Source organism: Salvelinus sp. IW2-2015, linkage group LG36 (assembly GCF_002910315.2).
Source record: "Salvelinus sp. IW2-2015 linkage group LG36, ASM291031v2, whole genome shotgun sequence".
NCBI classification, from domain to species: domain Eukaryota; kingdom Metazoa; phylum Chordata; class Actinopteri; order Salmoniformes; family Salmonidae; genus Salvelinus; species Salvelinus sp. IW2-2015.
Genome location: NC_036875.1, coordinates 23,737,776 through 23,743,465, shown reverse-complemented (window position 1 = coordinate 23,743,465; position 5,690 = coordinate 23,737,776). Strand labels below are relative to the sequence as shown.

The 5,690-nt window shown below is 41.8% G+C and overlaps 1 pseudogene; it reads right to left on the bottom strand.

The window, feature by feature from the left end:
- Positions 1–294: 294 nt before the first annotated feature.
- LOC111959834 (ribulose-phosphate 3-epimerase-like) lies at positions 295–4,687 on the bottom strand (annotated as a pseudogene).
- Positions 4,688–5,690: the final 1,003 nt, after the last annotated feature.

Sequence of the window (5,690 nt, the reverse complement as noted above, 5' to 3'; positions counted from 1 at the left end):
TGGAACATTTACATTCCCTTGAGTAGCATTGGATATGTGTACAGTTGGCCTATGTGTAAGTATGTGTTGTTGTAAGTGGACCTATGTGTAAGTCTGTGTTGTAAGTCTGTGTTGTTGTAAGTGGGCATATTTGTTAGTGTGTTTGGTTAAAAATGTCTGCTTCTGTCAAGAGTTTCCTCCTTGAATCTATGATTCCATTGTAGAACGGGGAATTTATAGAATGCGTCGACGGACTTCTCTGTTTTCATCTCTTAAAGATGATATGCTTCATATCTAACAGAAATGTGCAGTATGTCTTACAAAAATAATTTACATCCAGTGATTTATAAAGTTCTCAATGAATATGTACAGTTTTCATATATAAATAGGACATATGGAATGTCATTTACACAAACACAAGGCAGGTAAAGGTAGAGCACATCCTCCGATAATTCTTATTTAGATATCGTTCAATCATTATTTACTTAATCAACATTATATTAAGACTCACTCTCTTTACATAACAGTTTTTCCATTGATATCATGTACATGTAGAGAGTGAACAAGTATGACTCACAGAATTCCCCACATATACTATATCATGTCTTGGAATGATGGTGCAGTCTGAGACATGTCACAGATCCAGCTGTAGGAAAACCTTGTCAATAGACAGAGCAGGGGACCCTCTTACATGTCCCTACATCCCAAATACACACACGTCTCAATAGCGACCAGGGTATTAGCGTTTCCATAAACAGCTTTTCCAACAGATCTGGAGTCAGTCTCCTATGAACCTCTGTCTTGTGTGATATGTGACACAAACGGAAGAATGCGAATTATCTTCCAGACATTTGTTGCATTATTGAGAATGAGCGGCTTGCAGCTAAAAGTATGTCATGTGTGATTCTCATTGACAAGAGGTTTGTTCTGGCAGGCGTAGAGATATGAAATGTAGAGATGTCCCCTATCTCAGACAAAATGGCCACCTGAGCTAGAAGGGCTTTAAACACTATTCAATAAACACAGGTAACCGGAGGGGTGGGGGGTGACACCTGACATTCTTCTTGCATTATTTACTGGAGAAAATCTTGTCAGTTAAATGGTGTTAAATAGAAACCTGGTTCCTATTAGTGCAAGGAGAGGTTGCTGTTGTTTTTTTTACCTATCCGGTAATGTTACTATTAGTTTTGATTAAATAAATACCTGTGCAGGTACTAACTTTATATCCCATATTAAATTCAGATATAACTGCTAGATCACTAATACTCTCATATAATTCAATATTATCAATAATATTCATGACTTATTATCAATAAGTAAATAGTCATGAGTCTAAACAAGACAGTACAGAAAACGGGGATTTAAAAAAAAAAGATTGACAGTCCAGGGTATACAAACCTATAGGGATGAATAGTTTGAGCAAGCTTGCCCTCTAGTGTCTGAGTAGTGAACTACTTTTCAAACAAACCGAGCAGAGCAAGAAGAGGCGAGGAATCCTCTGTATCATGTGACAAGGGAGATAGTAACAGGCATTTTAAAATGACAATGACAAAATACTAGCCTGTCATCCCCCAAAAAAAATTTATTCAAAATATGACATCTTGTTCAGCCGTCCTGTACCGCTCTCTCTCGTGTCAGTGGCCCAGTGAGCGTTTCTGGATTGCTTCCGAGACGGCGGTACGATGACAGAGCGAGGGTCGTCACTGCTTACCACAGCCCGACACGATCATGTTAGCACCCGCCTACCAGAGACACACAGAAAGAGAAACATACTCAGTCAACCCACATGGACTGACACAGGCAGAAACAACACAGGTAAACACTAGGGCCCAAGGAGGCATGTACTCACCTCAGCACACTTATGGATGGCAGAAGGACCCACTCCTCCATCCACAATGTCCAGAGAGGGAAACTGACTCCTCAGCCAGCTCACCTGGCCACACACAGAAACAGACGTGTTAATAACATGTCSCAAATATGCCACACACCGACATACATGCTCAAGATTGATGAAAATAAATCCACTGGGGCTGATTATATTCACGTCTTCTTGCTGCAGCTTTCTGCTCCCCTTAGTGCGGAATCATTGACATTTTTTACTTGACGATTGGGGATATCCCCAAGTTCTGGAAGGTCTGCTAAGTTAAGATCTTTCTTAACTTCTAAATCTATTTTAAATGTGCATCAGTTGGGCTTCAGACCAGGCCATAGCACCATCTTGGCAGCATCACTGGTATTAAATGTGGTAAATTGTTTGGATAGGAAGAAACACTGTGCTGYTCTATTCATTGACACTGTCAACTACTCTTTACTAATTCTACGGTTGTCTGAAATTGGCCTGGATCAAGCGTCATGTAATTGGTCGATTTTAGGTTCTGTACTTTTTACTTGACTTGGCTTTTTCGGAGCTGCAATCTGCCTTTGTTGCTTTGCAGAAAGCCTTTGTTGAACTGAAAATTAGTACTTAATGCAGGTAAAACCAAGTACATAGTTTTCCAATTCACTTAAAAATGTATCTGATGATTTATGCATATTGGATGATGCCCACATTAACCGTGTCCCCGTGTATAAATATCTTTGGCATCTGGATTGACAAAAAGTTATTTTAAAAAGCATATGGATGACTTAGTTAGGAAGTTGAGAGTAAATAGATCATGCCTCTCCCTAAACAGCAGAAAGCAGATCATTCAGTCAACTTCCTGCCAGTGCTAGACTACAGTGACACCATTTATATGAAAGCAGCTGCCGCTACACTGAAACCATTAGAAGCAGTTTACAACGGCACACTTCGCTTTATTACGGGAGGCAGGTTCAGTACATATCATTGCATCCTATAAGTCTCGTAGATCAATACACTACTCTATTTGTGTTTAGAAAGCCCACTTGCAAACTTCAACCGTACCTTACTTCCTTGTTAAACTACAGACTTACAAGTCACCACAAGCAGATATCATTCTGAAATGTTTCATTCATACTCAGATGACACAATGTCCACTGATGACATTGTAACAAACCTCTGCATTCAAGAGACCTTGTGTATAAGTCAGATTACAGATGAGGACAAAAAGCTTTTTCATGCTGCTTATCAGGTATGTACTTTCTCTGGTGAGACACAAAGTTAAGTAAATTAACACTTATAGACACACGAAAACATACGACCTTGGGCATCATGTCCTCCATGAACTTCTGGCCTCCAAAGCCAGGCTCCACAGTCATGACCAGAGCCATGTTGATCTGTCCAGCCCACGGTGCAAACTCCTCTACTGTAGTCCCAGGCTTTATGGCTAGGCCCACCTATAAGACACACACACGTTGGTTTTACAATCCTTGTGTGGATCAAACAACTGATTCCCATCCAAAATCCTATTTTCCCTAACCTAACCCTTAACAGATCCCTAACCCTAATTGTAACCCTAAACCTAAGACTAAAAAAGCATTTTTCCTCGTGGGGAATTCTGGTCCCCACTATGATAGTAAAGCCAAAAACACACACACACATGGGTGAAGAAGACACATAGTTGTGAACTTTCTCTGACTTGTGTGTGAATTACGCTTTACATCCATTCTCTCTGACCATTCATTTCTCTCCCATATCTGGACCTCTCGTCTCCCTCTATAGTCAACACTGCTTCACCTTCATGCCGCTCTCTCTGATCTCCTTGATAAGGTTTCCAGCATTGGTGGTGGCCTCCGGGTGGAATGTGTACTKATTGGCTCCTGCTGCTGCCTTGGGTTTCACCCACTGCTATGGCCTCGATACCATCACGTGCATATCTGGAAGAAAACACACACACACACTTTTGAGATGGCTGCTATGTTAAGTTGAACAATCTATGATACTATGTAGACCGAAATAGCATGGGGGCACCAGTGTCTGTGATAATAGGGACTCCTCAATGTTTTGTTGTCCTATTACAAGGCGATAGCGTAACCATATCAGAGTGCGCGGTTGTGTTACTCACCAAAAAGGGTCTGGCCTCACACAGTTCCTCAGGCACTCCACCATGGGATGACCGAACATGATGTTGGGTACAAAATGACTTCAGGGAAACAACATACAATCATTAGCCTCATGTGATTTAWTCTAATCCAGTCACTTTGGTGGTGATGCAAGGCAGGCAATAAGATAAGTTGAAATGCAAATCAGTGCTATATTAGTGTTGAATAAAACTTAAGCTAACAAAATATAAGTAACTAAAGAAAAATTGAGGATGTTGTAAACAGAGTTGCAGAATGTTATGCAACCTGGACTGGCTTTGCTAAAATATGCATGCATTCAGTGTTACAGCTAGCTAAACTGCTTGACATGATTGCTAAAGAAACTGAGGCTATGCTAGCTTGCTAGGACTAGCGGAAATCAATGCACTCCCTAGCTAGCGTTGTAGCCTATGAAGCATCCTGATGTGGCTTTGCTCACCCGTCCATAACGACGAGGTGCAGGAAGTCAGCCCCGCACTCCATCATTCGAACACATTCAGTGCCAATGCATGCTAGTTAGGTCACTGGGATGGATGGGCCTATTTTTTTGCGCAGTATTAGAAATATATATTTATTTTCTTATTTAACTAGGCAATTTAACTAGTTCCAGCATCTTTGCGCTGTACGACGTGCGGGTGCTATCTGCCCTGCTCTCACCTGGCTGTGCAAGAAAGCAGTTCATGAAGTACTCGAACGTGTTAGTTTGCTACTTCCGCGTTTAACGCTGTTTTCAAAATAAAAGTACAAAAGCATCGAACGTTGCTTTTCCAAAAGTTGCCACTGGATGGCGGACAACTCATACTGAAGTTACCTATCAAATCAGTGTTCACATATTTTTCCATGGTGAAATATTAATTCATATTGCCCACAGAGCTCATATCGTTCCCTAGTTGGCTGTAAGACTTAGTAGATTTGACTGAAGTTGAAAGGTAGAGATGAGCTGTGTTGGTTGGCCCCATTCCCGAGAATGTGGGGGACCATCTCAGCAGTGTGTGCTCGAGCTGTCCCCTGAGAACAGGAGACAGAGCCAGACAAGACCAAGGCCAATGGTCACATAAAGGACTGTGGGGACTGTGGGGGGGACCAATACCACCTCTATAGGCTACTGCCTCTCTCTCTTTCATTCTCACACACACACACACACATGCGTATGCGCGCCCACACACACTGTTGTCTAAAGCATTGTGACTCTGTGCCCTGCTGTGGTAAAAGGTTTAAAAGTTTTGAAGAGAGTTCATCCGTAGTCCAATCTCCAAGTTATTATGATTTATAAGAATGTGAAAAATGTATCCTTAGTAGTTCCAGCAATGTTTTCTGTGGCTCTGGCCCACTTCAGGCTCAGTCACATCCCACTGGGCACATAGTCTATTCAAAGTCTATTCCAAGTTGGTTCAAAGTAACTTATTTAAATTAAGTGGAAATAACGTTTCAACCAGTATGTGTCCAGTGGGACACATGCCGATGAGAGTAAACACCAATCCGACATTTATGTGTTTGGGCTGCGGGTTGCGTTACCGCTGTGGAGTTGATGGTGGGCTGTGGTAGCATGGTATGCACCGGGGGACAAGAAAGGTAATATGTTATTCTCACATTGACTTGAGTTAGAGTAAGTGGTTGTCATGGTGAATGGGAGCCTTGAGTAAGAGCCTCTAAGAGAGCTGTAAAGCTTTAGGATATGACAGCCTCTCCATTGACACACACACACACACACACACACACACACACTGAGCAAG